Source organism: Lolium perenne, chromosome 5, assembly GCF_019359855.2.
Source record: "Lolium perenne isolate Kyuss_39 chromosome 5, Kyuss_2.0, whole genome shotgun sequence".
NCBI classification, from domain to species: Eukaryota; Viridiplantae; Streptophyta; class Magnoliopsida; order Poales; family Poaceae; genus Lolium; species Lolium perenne.
Genome location: NC_067248.2, coordinates 104,136,882 through 104,153,247, shown reverse-complemented (window position 1 = coordinate 104,153,247; position 16,366 = coordinate 104,136,882). Strand labels below are relative to the sequence as shown.

The 16,366-nt window shown below is 47.2% G+C and overlaps 1 long non-coding RNA gene across 1 annotated transcript in view; it reads right to left on the bottom strand.

Moving 5' to 3' along the window:
• Positions 1–16,366, bottom strand: part of LOC139831274 (uncharacterized) — a 254,774-nt gene that overhangs the window by 193,777 nt on the left and 44,631 nt on the right. The gene's annotated exons all lie outside the window — the stretch shown is intronic.

Genomic DNA, 16,366 nt, shown 5'->3' with positions numbered 1-16,366 from the left:
GGATGCGGCATTTTGCGGTGCGTGCTCGGGCGGAAAAAGTGGTCCTCCGCCGGATGAGCCATTATGCAGCACGCGGGGCCACGCGAACGGTTAGTTTGATCGAATTTGGTTCGAAAAAAAATCAAATAAAACAAGAAAACTTAACTGGAAATTATGAAATATATTAAAAGTTCGATGGACAGCGACATTTTATTTAAACTATCCTAAATCTACTCCGAGTCCCAGTCGAAGTCCGACGATCCGCTGCTCGGAGTAGTGTCGGACACCGGAGTGGTCGTCCACTCGAAGGAGGAGGAGGAGGAGGAGGAGGAGGGGGGATGTTCGTCGACGGCCCGTCGCCGTTTTTCTTCTCCTCCGCCCTCTTCGCCCTCCGCGCCGCCTTCTCCGCCCTCTTCGCCTCCTCGTCGCCGACTCAGCCCGGCGCTTCTCGCGGTCGGCCTTCTTCTTCGCCGCCGCCTTGTGCTCCTCTTTCTGCGCGTAGAACGCCTCCATCGCGGCGACGTCCTCCGGGAACTGCCGCGCCCACTCGAGGCGGAGGCGCTCGTCCTGCTCCGCGATGCGGAGGCGCTGCTCGAGCTCGCGGTTGCGCCGCCGGCTTTCGCGCGTGATGGTCGGCGATTGCGGCGCGAGCATCTCCGCCTGCTCGCGCGTCGAGATGTCGTCGAAATTCATATGGCGGCGGGGGCGGCCGAGGCACCAGGCGACGACGTCAGTGGCGTGCGCCGCCTCGTGCGCCATGTCGAAGGTGCCGAGGCGGATGCGCTCCTCGCCGGAGCGGATCTCGGCGTCGGCGGAGCGGCGGCGCGGAGGCATGGTCGTCGGAGACGGAGCGGCGGCGCGGGCGCGGCGTGGGAGGCATAGCGGCGAGAGGAGGGAGGCAGAGGAGAAGCGACACACAGAGGAACTGAACTTTTCGGATGGTTGGGTTCGCGCCCGCGTGGCATTTTATAGCGCGCGCCAGCCGAAGCGCCAAGTTTCCCTCGCGGGATAGCGCAGCGCGGGCGCGGTAAAAAAATTAGCGCAGCTCCTTTTTCGTGCGTCCGCTAGAGGTTCGCGCGGGCGCCCGTGCGTGCCAAACAGACGGTTATTTTTGCGCGCGCGGGTTTTGCCGCGCCTGTTGGAGATGCTCTTAGCAGTGATCGTAGATGACACAAGTTCACGACACATCATTTTTCAGACACAACCATAGTTCTGGACACGGCAGACAAGATCATAGTTCAACACACTAGAAACGAACAGCAACTAGACACGACATGGTACCAGGTTAGCTTCAGACATGATGCTCAGAGACGACACACCTTGTTGGAGATATGCCCAAGAGGCAATAATAAATTAGGTTATATCTTAGTGTTCATGATAAATGTTTACATCCTATGCTGATGAGGTCTAAGACCCCGATTGTGGCCCGATCTCGCGATTGACCCAAGATCCAAAGGGGGAAAGAGAGGGAGAGACGGAAGAACACGAAGAACACGAAGAACGCACGCACACCAACCCGATACAATCGATACTTACCCTCGTGGCTCGATGGACCACGCCAACAGAATCACCATGGGAGAGACGCGGAGTAGAATCCCGGGGTGAGAGATCGGTGTTGGGGACGGAGACCGGTGAGGGAGAGAGAGTGGGGAAGCACTAGAATCTCACTCACATAGATCCAATCATCCAACATGGGGTGCCTTGATACAAAGGGGATGAAACCCTAGGGAGACAAAGCTCAAAGTCATGTTTAAGCCTAAATCTTGTCTAAAGAGCTATGGGGACGACCTGGGGTCTTATATAGGCATACAAGGCGACATGGGTCGAAAAGGTACAAGTTGGTGGGTCAAACCCGACGAATCCGGTCATGGGGCCGGTCAGACCGGGCCTGGGACCGGGCCATCCGGTTCCAAACCGGATTCTGGGCCGGACGTGACCGGGCGGGGCTTCGGGAGCCCTGGGATTGCTTCCGGATGGCACCGGTCGACGTTCTGGTTGAAAACCGGACGGGCCGGTCAGGAGGCCGGTCAGACCGGGCCTGTGACCGGGTGGTCCGGTCAGGAGCCCGGTCAGACCGGGCCTGGGACCGGCCGGCCTCCCTCCTCCCGCCTCTTCTTCCTCTTCCTTCTCCTCTTCTTCCCTTCTTCTTCTTCCTTCTTCCATGCACCATGGGGGTTCCTTCTCTCTTGGTCCTTGTCGACGTCGGCACCTATAGACATCATGATGATAGGCATGAGGTAGCATACCATTCAAGTTGGTGTTGAGATCGACCATAGAGAGGAAGGAGTTCACCTTGACATATATGGCGGGGTTTTGTGTTGTTGGTCCACTTGGGGGACTCCTTGGCCATGGTGTAGCGTCGACGATAGGCGGGGCTACATCATCTCCCCCCCCCCTTGGGGAAGAGTCGTCCTCGACTCTTGCTCCTCCTCACCGATGAGGTAGACGGGAAGGACTTGTATAGGTGCCCTTGTGTCCTTAGGGATGCTCGTCGTAGTGCAGGCGTCTTTGTTGTAGTCCATAACGGGTCTCCCATGTAGTGGTGGAGGGGCCAAGTCTCGGGCGAAGAAGAACAAGGGGAAAAACAACTTGCAAAAGGAAAGCTTGTGGATGCCAATTTGGTGACTGGCGAACAAGAGGCTCTCAATCAAATACGAAGCATCAAGTCGTTTCTCCAAAAGGCATTGGGCAAAAATGGTGATCAAAAGAGTGTCGATGTATCCAAAATGTGGTAGGACAAAAATTTGTGCAAGTAAAAGTTTGCTTTGGAAGGTGTCAAAAATGTTGTTTGTAGCATTGTCCCACACAAATGGAACAATCAAAAGGCGAGTATCGGCGGCAAAATTTGGGGCAAAATTGTTATGTGCAATGGCAAAGCTATGGAGACCTCTAGCTTGGGAAAGTATGGTTGGCGTGAGCCGATTATGGGTATCCTCAAGTGTCAAAGAATCCATTGCAAATGCCAAAGATGAAATGAGAAATCCAAAGGAGAGTAACTTTTGGTGTGACATGTGGCACAAGGTGCACAAGGTGTCTCTCACATGTATGACATTATCCTTGAGGTTCTCGGAGTGTATGATGATATCATCAGTACATACAACAACCATTGTGCCAACAAGATGTTTCAAGATATGTTGCATAAGAAGAAAAAGAGGTGACGAGGAATTGGACCAAACCGGAAGCTCGACAAGGAATGTCGGAAACACACGATGGCGACGGCGTTGGGAAACATACCCTTTGGTTTGAATCCCGCGGGTTTGGTGATGGAGTTCGTCCGTTGTGGGGTAGCTCTCAATGGCACGTGTCGTCAACTCATGCTCCGTGGCGGTGGATGTTGTCGTTCGGGTACCTATACACACAATGGAGAAAACAAAAAGTGTGTGTGCATGGTAGATGAATACATCATCCATCATAATGTTCCATGTCTTGTGCACATCACCATTAGTGTCAAGCAAGATAGTATGAAATGTATGGTGATAGTGCATATGGCATGAAGGTGCATTCGTGGCATATGGTAACGCATGATCATCAAAAAGTGAAAAGGCTATGGGGGCCTTCTCATGAACAATAAAATAAGCATTCTTGCATTCCAAGCATAAGAAAGAGCAATTGTTCACAATCTTGGATGCAAGGATCATGGAATGGTGTAAACATTTTGGGCAAAGCATGTCAAAGCTAATGTCATCATTGTTGTTGACAACCCTATGGAAAGAGCAAGTGTTCATCAAGGGTGTCACAACACAATCATGCGCATAATCATTATCATCGCAAGCAAGCGGAGCAAATATGAAACTTTCATAGCATGGCATGTTCATGGTATCACAATCAATCAACTCCACATGATCAACAATGTTAGCAAGCAAAGCATCACATGGGAATATGAAAGAATCAAGTGATGTAGCAAATGCATCATCAAGATCATGCATGCACTCATAAGTCATCATGTCCACTAGTGGGATCATGGCATCATCAACACCTATGTTGTTACCTTTGTAGGACGACTCATGTGAAGTAGGTGTTGTGGAAGTAGGAGGATCCATGTGGTCGACATGTCCATCGCGGAGCAAGCATGGTGAGATATCATCATCTTCATGCACCATGTACATCTTCTCCATGAGCGGGAACTCGTCCTCCGTTGAACCTAGTGCAACATAAGAAGACACAAACGAGGGAGAGGTTAATGTGTTAGCAAAGGTGATGTCCTCCATGGACCTATCATCTACCTCTCTCGTCTCACTTTGTGTATCACTCATGTCCTCCAAATGGAAGCACTCAAACTCACATATGGGGTGGAAGTCACTCAACTCACTATCACTCGCACTCAAGTGGGCTAAGTGGCTCTCATGCTCACATGGGATTGGTACCAACTCATCGATCAAGCATATAGGAGTAGGTTTGACTTGCTCATCTCCATGCGCCTCCGTGGTTGAAGGGAACTTCCCATGCTCAACCATCTCAACTCCATGCGCCTCCATAGGTGAAGGGAGAATCCCATGCTCACCATGCTCAACTCCATCGCCTCCTAAGTCGTCCTCAAGTGGTGGCATCTTGGAGACTTGTGCATTGAGCTCGTCGAAGTAGAGCTTCTTGGCGCTTGGCGTTGTGCATTGCCATGCCACGTGACCCTTGGCCTTGCACACCTCACATAGGAGATTGGGACATTCCCGTGGAAGGTGGCCTTGTTGCTTGCACTTGTAGCATCGGAGTCCATAGGCATATGACGAGGTAGGGGCCATTGTGGTGGTGGCGCAAGAGGTAGAAGTCGCCTTATGAGGAAGGTCTTCATGTCGAGGCTCTCGTCTTCTTGCCTCATCACCATGTCTTGAGTGGTGTCGTCAAAGATCATGTGTGGAAGGATGTCGATGTAGACCATGAGGTGGTGGTGGTCGACGACGGTCATGAGATGGTGTGAGTCGATGACGGTCCTTGCCATGCCTAGATGATGGCTCATGTTGGGGGCGCTCTTGATGCTCCATATGATTTCCGTGATGTCGATGATCTTGTGCATAGGCACTCTCATGATGGCACCGTGTGGAGTGCGGAGAAGTGTGTCGATGCCGAACATGTTGGGGACGCTCTTGATGATCCATATGATGGTGCCATCGGGAAGGTCCTCGATCTTCATATGTAGCTCCATGGGCCAAGTAGGGGTATGTGGGAGCATCGGCGGTGAACATGGTGGGGTCGATGTCGTCCTCGTGGTGGTGCGCCACCATGTCGTCCATGCTTGTTGAGCAAGTGTCGATGTAGAGCTCGTCGATGTCGTCCATGTTGGCGATGCTCGCGGAGCCATAGTCGGTGTAGAGCTCCTCGATGTCGGTCATGTTGGCGATGCTCGCGGAGCCATAGTCGGTGTAGAGATCCACATGTTCCTCCACATCCGCGGTGCTTGAAGAGGTATTCTCCTCGAAGTGCTTCGTGTACTCCTTCGTATCTTCTTCGTCGCTATACATGTTAGCAAGACAATATCTATATGGTGTATGTTAGTGGAAGAACACTACCTCGCAATGTTACCGTGGTATGACAAGATTGGGGTGATCCAACAAACCGAGAGTTAGAACAATTGTATCGGGCACTCACACAAAGACACACGCAAAAGCTAGCAAATATGGTGTTAGGTGAGTATGGTGGAAAGCCAAAAGATGAAATCCGAAATCAAGTTTGTTGTTAAGGGTGGGTGAAGTCCAAAAATTCAAATGTCAAAGCGATGATCACTATAAACACGGAAAAGGTATGGAACTCACACACGGGATAAGCGGGGTTAGTGCGACCAAGGAATTAGCGGAAAAGTGTATGAAGCCCGAAAGCAAGGGTGCCCGGTGTCACACTAACACAAGGAGAGTCAAAGCTTTGGTTGCAACATGAGAGACAACAAGATTCACACGCGGCCTCTCTTCTCTTTTCTCTCTTTTGCTTAAAAGCTTTTTCTCTTTTGTGTTTGGTGGCACTTACACTCTTTGTGTATTTGTATGTATGATGGCACTTGCACACTTTTGCTCTATGGTGGCACTTGCACTCTTTTTGTGTTTTGGCGGCTTTTTTCTCGCACTATGTTAGCGTTAGCCTTGCTTTTGCTATTTTGCCACTCGAGTTTTTCTTAGAAGCTTGACTCCACACTACACACACACCTCACAATCAGGGCCACGTGCAATGTCTCGCAACACTCGATAAGCAATGCTCGATAGGATAGATCGCAAAAGAAGAGGGGTTACAAGGTCATGCAAGTTATACCTAAGAGGTGTAGGCGGTGATGAACACGCAACTTGCGATGACGGCGGTGGTGTCAAGAGTACGGTTGCAAGTCCGGGGTGCCTCGGATGTCGTCGCTTGCGTCGGAGCTGCGGGTTAGTGTCACAAACAAGGCACTCAAACCGGAACAAGCAAACACAAGTTAGCGGATAAGATGGGTCAAAGTAGCTCGGCGGTGGTGGCGGTGGTATGCCGGTGGTGGGTGGTGTCGATGCTCTTGCGGATGCGGTGGTGGCGGTGGGGCCGCGGCGGTGTTTACCCGTGGGATGGAGGGTGGCGGTGCTTGCCGGCGATGGGGAGGAGTGGTGGTGGTCGGCGGTGGTGGTGGCTGTGTGGCGCCCGGTCTGGCGCCCGGTTGACCAGCTCCTGGACCGGCCTGCCTGGTTGGCGGCCGGTTGACCGGGTTCTGGGCCGGCCTGTCCGGTCTGCCGCCCGGTCGACCGGATTTCTCAACCGGCTGCACGTGTTCTTGAGCCAAATCGTCCAAATCGACCCAAATCGAAGGAAAACGATGGAATTGGGGGCTAGAAAGTGGGGGAAATAGTAGATCAAGCACCTCAACACCAAATCCATGGACCAAAATCACTCAAAACGCAACCAAATCGCAGATCCATCCAAAGGCAATTTAGGGCTATTTTTTGGGGAATTTTTTGGAAACATTTTAGAGGGGACATTGGATGGGTGGGGGGTCAAATTCGCGGAAACCAAAGGCTGCTGATACCATATGATGAGGTCTAAGACCCCGATTGTGGCCCGATCTCGCCCAAGATCCAAAGGGGGAAAGAGAGGGAGAGGCGGAAGAACACGAAGAACACGAAGAACGCACGCACACAAACCCGATACAATCGATACTTACCCTCGTGGCTCGATGGACCACGCCAATAGAATCACCATAGGATAGACGCGGAGTAGAATCCCGGGGTGAGAGATCGGTGTTGGGGACGGAGACCGGTGAGGGAGAGAGAGTGGGGAAGCACTAGAATCTCACTCACATAGATCCAATCATCCAACATGGGGTGCCTTGATACAAAGGGGATGAAAACCTAGGGAGACAAAGCTCAAAGTCATGTTTAAGCCTAAATCTTGTCTAAAGAGCTATGGGGACGACCTGGGGTCTTATATAGGCATACAAGGCGACATGGGTCGAAAAGGTACAAGTTGGTGGGTCAAACCCGACGAATCCGGTCCTGGGGCCGGTCAGACCGGGCCTGGGACCGGGCCATCCAGTTCCAAACCGGATTCTGGGCCGGACGTGACCGGGCGGGGCTTCGGGAGCCCCGGGATTGCTTCTGGATGGCACCGGTCGACGTTCCGGTTGAAAACCGGACGGGCCGGTCAGGAGGCCGGTCATACCGGGCCTGTGACCGGGTGGTCCGGTCAGGAGCCCGGTCAGACCGGGCCTGGGACCGGCCGGCCTCCCTCCTCCCGCCTCTTCTTCCTCTTCCTTCTCCTCTTCTTCCCTTCTTCTTCTTCTTCCTTCTTCCATGCACCATGGGGGTTCCTTCTCTCTTGGTCCTTGTCGACGTCGGCACCTATAGACATCATGATGATAGGCATGAGGTAGCATACCATTCAAGTTGGTGTTGAGATCGACCATAGAGAGGAAGGAGTTCACCTTGACATATATGGCGGGGTTTTGTGTTGTTGGTCCACTTGGGGGACTCCTTGGCCATGGTGTAGCGTCGACGATAGGCGGGGCTACATCATATGCTATAATTGTATTAACCGAAACATTGATACATGTGTGTTATGTAAACAACAAGGAGTCCCTAGTAAGCCTCTTATATAACTAGCTTGTTGATTAATAGATGATCATGGTTTCGTGATCATGAACATTGGATGTTGTTAATAACAATGTTATGTCATTGGGTGAATGATATAATGGACATACACCCAAATAAGCGTAGCGTAGCATGAGATCAAGTCATTAAGTTCAACTTGCTATAAGCTTTCGATACATAGTTACCTAGTCCTTCGACCATGAGATCATGTAAATCACTTACACCGGAAGGGTACTTTGATTACATCAAACGCCATTGCGTAAATATGTGGTTATAAAGATGGGATTAAGTATTCGGAAAGTATGAGTTGAGGCATATGGATCAAGAGTGGGATTTGTCCATCCCGATGACGGATAGATATACTCTGGGCCCTCTCGGTGGAATGTCGTCTAATTAGCTTGCAAGCATGTGACTAGGTCACAAGAGATGACATACCACGGAACGAGTAAAGAGTACTTGTCGGAAACGAGGTTGAACTAGGTATGGAGATACCGATGATCGAACCTTGGACAAGTAAAGTATCGCATGACAAAGGGAATAGTTATCGTATGTAAATGGTTCACTCGATCACTAAGTTATCGTTGAATGTGTGGGAGCCATTATGAATCTCCAGGTCCCGCTATTGGTTATTGGTCGGAGAGGAGTCTCGACCATGTCTGTATAGTTCACGAACCGTAGGGTGACGCGCTTAAGGTTCGATGTCGCATAAGTAGATTCAGAATTTGAGATGGAGTCCGAAGTTTGTTCGGAGTCTCGGATGGGATCCAGGACATCACGAGGAGGTCCGGAATGGTCCGGAGAATAAGATTCATATAAGGAAAGTTGATTTCTAGGTTTCGGAAAAGTTCGGGATTTTTCCGGTGAAAGACCGGGAAGGTTCTAGAAGGTTCCGAGGGTCCCACCAGTGGGACCACGACCCTAGGAGGCCTAGCATGGGCCGAGGGGATGCACCCTAGCCTAATGGGTCAGGGGCACATGCCCCTCAAGGCCCAGGACGGCCACCCTTAGGGTTTTCCCCAAAACCCTAGGGGGGATCAACTTGGGGGGGAAGAATTCCACCTCCCCCCTTTGGTCGCCGGCCCTAGATGGGTTTGGGGCTTTGGGGGGCCACCCAAACCGACCTCCCCCCTTATATAAAGAGGGGAGGGGGCAGGGGGCGCTCACCCCATCAGACCTAGCTCTGGCCGCCCCCCTCTCTCCTCCATAGTGTTGTACCGGCTTGGCGAAGCCCTGCAGCTTTTCTCCACCACCACCACCACCACGCCGTCATGCTGCTGGGATTCCGAGGGGATCTACCACACCTCCGCTTCCCGCTGGAACAGGGAGAGGACGGGCTACATCGACACCGTACGCACGACCGAGTACGGAAGTGCTGCCGGATTACAGCACTGGATGATCGACTACATCAACAACGAGATCTAATCTCGTAGGCTTTGGAATCTTCGAGGGTTAGTCTCACATACATCTCGTTGCTTCGATCTTGGTAGATTAGATCTTGCTTCTTCCTAGATTGGATCTTGGTTTTTGTTCATGTTCACGGTAGAAAAAATTTGTTTTCCATGCAACGAACCCTTCAGTGGTATCAGAGCCGTGTCTATGCATAGATCTGTTGCACGAGTAAAACACAATGGTTTTGTGGGCGTTGATGCTTTTGTTGTCTTTAGTTATGTGTACTTTGATCTTGCGGGATGGTGGGATGAAGCGGCCCGGGCTAACTTTACATGACCGCGTCTCATGAGACTTGCTCCACGCTTGACATGCAACTTGTATTGCATAAGTGGCTTTGCGGGTGTCTGTCTCTCTCACCATAGTTAAGATTCAATTTACTATTTCTATCGACAACACTAGTATCACCGTTGTGGTTCATGTTCGTAGGTAGATTGGATCTTACTCGAAAAACCTAAACCACGTAAAATATGCAAACCAAATTAGAGGCGTCGAACTTGTTTTTGCAGGGTTTGGTGATGTGATATGGCCATGATGTGATGATTATATTTGATGTATGAGATGTTCATTATTGTATTATGGCAACCGGTAGGAGCCTAATGGTTGTCTTTAAATTTGTTAAGACCTGCGTGTCTATTCATGATGTAATAGCTTTATTTCAAGTAGTTGTTATAGTAGCTATAAGTGATGGACAACCATGAAGCGACGCCATGGACCTTGGTGCAATTGCTAGTGATGACGGAGATCATGCTCATGTGCTTTGGAGATGGAGATCAAAAGCACAAGAAGAAAGGCCATATCATATCACATATTATGAATTGCATGTGATGTTAATCCTTTATGCATCTTATCTTGCTTAGATCGTGACGGTAGCATTATAAGATGATCCCTCACATTAATATCAAGATAATAAAGTGTTCTCCCCTCGTATGCACCGTTGCTAAAGTTCATCGTCTCGAAGCATCTTGTAAAAATCGGATGTGATAGATTCTACGTTCACATACAACGGGTGTAAGCCATGTTGCACACGAGGAAATACTTGGGTTTGCTTGACGAGCCTAGCATGTACAGACATGGCCTCGGAACACAGGAAACCGAAATGTTGAACACGAGTCATATAGATGATATGATCAACATGTTGATGTTCACCATTGAAGCTACATCATCTCATGTGATGATCGGTTTTGGTGTAGTGGATATGGATCGTGTGCCACTAAAACAACTATGAGGGATGTTGTATTAAGTGGGAGTTCATTAGTAATTAGATTAAAACATGAACTAATTACCATGAACATAGTCTGAATAGTATTTTGAATTAAATTTGTAGAATTGGCATCCGTTATCTACCACGCGCTAGTCTTGTAATTGAGATAGAAATATTGTTAAGTCTGACAAGTAACTTTACGGACTGGTGCCGTATTGTTAAAGAATCAAGAAATGATTAAGTCCTATTGCAAACTTTTGGTAAACCTCACATTGCTGATTCAAAGAGCAATGGTTTCAATTAGTACCTACAATCATCTTGTCTCCGTGAAAGTTGAAGTTCAAATCCGTTTGAAAAGTAAGGAGCTGGAAATTTTGTTTTCAGAAATAAGCGAGGTATGAGATATATGTGATATCTAAGACCTTACTGCAAGATGATAAAATATAATCTAGTGAGACTATATAAACTCATAAGTTTTATGGGAATGTATGAAGGTTGAAGATGCTAGGCGTCCCAATCCCCCAACTAGTTGGGCACTAACGATATTCAGATATTTCATGAAGTGATCGTCCCTAGTATGCACCGTTGCTAAGACTCGTCGTTTCGAAGCATCACGTGATGATCGGGTGTTATAGATTCTACGTGTGCATACAACGGGTGCAAGCCAGATTTGCACATACGAGTACTAAGGTTAAACTTTACGAGCCTAGCATGTACAGACATGGTCTTGGAAAGTCGTCATGATTTGATGGATAAAATTATGAGTGAAATTGTTCATCACATTAAAAGGTTACTAATAGTACAATCTGGAACACGTGTCATGTGATGATCAACTTCAAAGTAAGAACCTCAAGGTTATTGGTATTTGACCAATGGACCTAGAAGTTATTGAAGGTGAAGTGTTTTTCTAAGAATGAGGAAAGCTAAAAGAGAAACTACAAAAGATTTTTGGCAGAAAGAAAGAAAAGACTAGAAAGTCTAGCTCATGTGTATATAGATGATATACATGTTATGAATGTATTCATTGTTTGGTCACGCAATGAAATTCTTGGGTATTTGTACCATATTGGTTGGTATGAGGTGTCCTACGAAACAACGCAATACAAGAATACAATGGCCTAAGTGACTGATAAGGAATATTATATGAATGCACGTCTGGATCAAAAATAAAGTGTTATTGTGTTCGTCGTTGGCATTCTATCTTGCCCTTCAGATTTATAATAAAGAACTTTATAATGGTTGTTATGTTCTGGCTAAATGATAACAATGAGTTGTTCAAGTTATGACAATATTCCATGTACGATGGATAAGTTATTATAAATCTTTATGGTGAAACACACATGCATAACACTGACGCTGAAATGCCATAAGGCAAATGATGTGAATTCCACTTATTAGTGGAACCGCCATTAGGTCATGTTAGAAAGGAACGCATGAAGGAACTCCATGCAAATGGATTTTTGGAGTCATTTGATTTTTGAATCGTTTGGCGCTTGCAAATCTCTTCTAAAGAAAATGACTGAAATACCGTTCATAGGCCAAAAGTTGAATGGGCAACTATCTTAGTGGAAACATATATGATGATGTATGTGGTTCATTGGGCATAGTTGTGTGCGGAAGATTCTTCTACTTCATGAAAACTTCCAACAATGAATTGAGTGTATATATGTGGATATATTTATTCGATAAGGAAGAAGTTTGTAACATTTGAATGGATTCAAATAAATTTCAGCATGAAGTGGAAATCATCGTAATAGAAAAGTCAAATATCTATGATTGAATCATGGTGGAAATATTTGAATTACCGGTTTTAGTGAACATCTAAGAGAGTTATGAAATTGTTCTACAACTCACGTTTCTTGGAGTATCATAGTGATGATGGAGTATCCGAGAGACGTATCCAAACCTTGTTGGGTTAATGATGAGATAAAATAAAATGATGCCATTATGTTTTTGTGGATTATGGTTTAGAGACTACCGCTTTTACACTATAGAGCGTCATCATAATCCGTTGAAATGACACCATATGAGTTATGGCATGAGTATAAACCCTAATAGTCCTTTCTTAAATTTTGGTATGCGTAGCATAAGTGACATGGGTATACCCTTCGGGTACCCATTATTAGTATACCTAGCTCGGCTCGGCCCAATATGGAGAAGGCCCAACAAGGCAACTCGAGGAAGTAGTCGACTAGGACTCTTGTAAAACCCTAGGCTGGTTGCATATATAAAGCTAGCCAGGGCACCCGATAGGAGGAGGAAAAGAGATACACATAGAGATAGACAACATAGATCCGCCTACGGCGGCACCCTGTAAACATACTTATGATCATATAGTAGATTGCTAGCAGCACGTAGGGATCCTCCACCGAGGGGACCCGAAGCTGGGTACGTCGTGTGCCTAATCTCGCTCCCGAAATCTCCATCGCTGCTCTCCCCTGAAACCCAAGTCTACAATACGTAGGCATTGACGAGGTGATCCCTCGTCAATTGACGCCGTCTATGGGACTTGCGGCGACTTGATTTTGTAATCCGGACGGGATCCGTCAAGTTGATCATCAACATCAATCGTCGTTAAGCAAAAGCAGCCAGATTGGTTTCGTCGGTTCCGTTCATCCGCCTTGAGGCGTTTAAGCTTCATCTACAAATTGTGTGCCGCGCGGTTTTGCTGGTTTCGGTTGCAGCTTCAGTACATGAGGGATACCAGCAGGCGCACAACTTGAAAGCACATGCGTTGCCGGATATTGATCAGCCGGTGTACCTTCTACGCGCTCAAGTTCCAAGGAGAGAAAACAACCAGAAGCTAATATGCACTATTCCAAAGCGTTCGGTCCTATTGCATGTGGCCGTGGCCAGCTTCTTACTCATCTACTCATCTCTTTTTCATTGTTTAATCTAATCATCCTTGGCTCTTTTAGATCCAATCTAATCTCTCATGTATTATTTTTTACGAGCATGCATTGCTAAGCAGTTAAACTGTGGAAACAAGGAAGTCTGCTAAAATCGGGAGACGAGGAAGTCTGCTTCATCCGACTCATGTTTTCCGTATTGTGGATCAGCCGATGCTTCACAAGCGACAAGATCTGATCGTTGTATTCTCTTCAAAAGCTAAGTATTCCTATTGTTGTTTACTACACGTAGTTCCAGTTTGCAGTATTTGGTCTTTGATTAGACAACTATTAATCTAACAAAGGCAAACAACACACGATCTGATCTCTAGCAAGAAAATTTATTGTGTAGAAAATATAGATAAATATTGGCTCCAAAATTTTAGTTTCAGATTTATTTGCAAACGGCAACTCTCCTAAACTTGTCCGTCGCGGATTTGCCAGCACAAACCTGCTAGTGTGCACTTCGTCATCCAACATAATAATTATCATGTGCTATATTTCCAATTACGCAAAATTTATTTCGCCAAATATTTTTGGCTCGTACTATTATTTGCGTATAGGTTTTTGCGCTGTAATATAACTGCAGATTGGAACAAGCTTCAACTGCTTCGCCGCGCACAGTCGCCACACTCGGGAGCTCGCTTGTCGCATCGCGAACTCGACATATTAGGGTGCTTACCCGTGGCGGATTCGCCACATCGATTGCGTCCCCTTCATCAACTACTTCCGGCCAGGCGTCATGTGCCTACATCGACTGTGTCCGCCACATGACTTGCTTCCACGTCGGCTCTACTGCAGCCGATAAAAAAAAAGCTAAGTGTTCCTCTTTCGAGAGTCAATTATTATTTACTTTCGCCACATCCAAATACTTGGGGCTACGTCATTACCTCATTACAGCAAATACACCCGACACTTGTGGTTGTGCCATTACTTCGTTACCACAAATATACTTGGTTACTTGGTGAATTTATTTTCTTCGGCTCTGGATATATCTTCCCCGGCTCAGTGAAATTATTTTCTTCGGCTCAGTGGAATTATTTTCTTCGACTTAGTGGATTTATCTTCTTCGGCTTAGTGGATTTATTCTCTCTGGATTACTGGATTGGTTTTCTTTGGGTTATTTTTGGTTCACTTATACAATATTACCCGACGCGTTTCTGGGTCAATGGATTCATATTCTATGGTTATTACTGGAACTATTTTCTCCGGCTCAATGGATTCATCCTCTATGATATCAACGGATTCATCTTTTATTACTGGATTCTTCGGGTCAATGGATTCATCCTCTATGATATCGGCAGATTCATCTTCAATATATGATGGTGTAATCTTTAATATGGATTCATCTCAAGTACTTCATCTCGGACTGCATCTTCAGTATTTCATCCTTAATGGCCTTCTTTCGGCGACACGGATAATACTCGGGGGCTCGACAACGACTTCGCCCCGAGTAACAACGGTGACACGACGTCTAAGCAACAATCATGATATCACCCCAGCAACGCTCGGGGGCTCAGCTATTTCTTCATCAATAATTTGGCGCCATCTATTTTCGCTATTTGGTGGTTTCTATTTCGGCTCGACTTCTTCGCTGTACTCCAAGGCTTCATCGACTGAGCTGCACGACATATCTTTGTTAACTCCGTCGTACCTAATAAGCTAAGTATTTCCTTTTAATTTACATAAAGTTGATTATCATTTACTTTTGCCGCACACGACACTCGGGGGCTGTGCGGCATAAATTTACTTTACATATCATCGAAACCGAGTATCTGACACCGCATGCGAAAAAGAGAGTCAAGGAAAAGATAGAAAAAGTTTGTTTATTTGTGCAGGAGATAGCAAATTTCAAAGTATGCAAGTTCTTGAGCCTATGTCCGGATGCGCGCTCCCGACGAAATCTTCTTCAGGAAGGAACCCGACGAAATCTTGAGAGAACCCGAGGAAATTGTCTTCAAGAGAGAACCCGACAAATTTGCCTCAAGGAGGACCCGAAGAATTTGTCTTCAAGAGAGAACCCGAAGAATTATCCTCAAGGAGGACCCGAAAAATTATCCTTAGGGAGGACCCGAAAAATTATCCTTAGGGAGGACCCGAAAAATTATCCTTAGGGAGGACCCGAAGAATTATCCTCAGGGAGGACCCGAAGAATTGTCCTCAGGGATGACCCGAAGAATTGTCCTCAGGGAGGACCCGAAGAATTGTCCTCAGGTATGACCCGAAGAATTGTCCTCAGGGATGACCCGAAGAATTTTCCTCAGGGAGGACCCGAAGAATTTTCATCAAGGAGGACCCGAAGAAATTTTCTTCAAGGAGGAACTCGGCGAAATTTTCATCAAGGAGGAACCCAAAAAAAAAAGTTGGACAAATCTTCGTGTCCATTGACTCATCATTTGTTCCGATCAAGAACATCGGCGATGTGCCTGACGATAATATAGAAGAATCCAATATATTCGGCTATCTCATCACACCCGAGAAAAATATAGAAGAGCCCGCAAAATGGGTCATTGTATCTGCCGAACAAGGCACTCGACAATATATTCTCAGAGCGCTAAAAGTCGCGAATAATCTCTGAATGCCGCAAAACTTTGCGAAGGTAAGACCCCGGATCCGTTCTGAGCGGCGTGGCACCGTCTCTGACGTCGGTTTGCTACTTTTTTCCGTATCAACAGATACGAAGAAAAATCCTAACGGACGCGTTAGGTACCCGATAAAATATGACTGGGACTCGACAGATGGTAAGACCTTAAGCGGCACATGTCGAGTTAACACCAGTATCCCGGGATCTTGTCCATGGACGTGATCTTGAAGTAGGT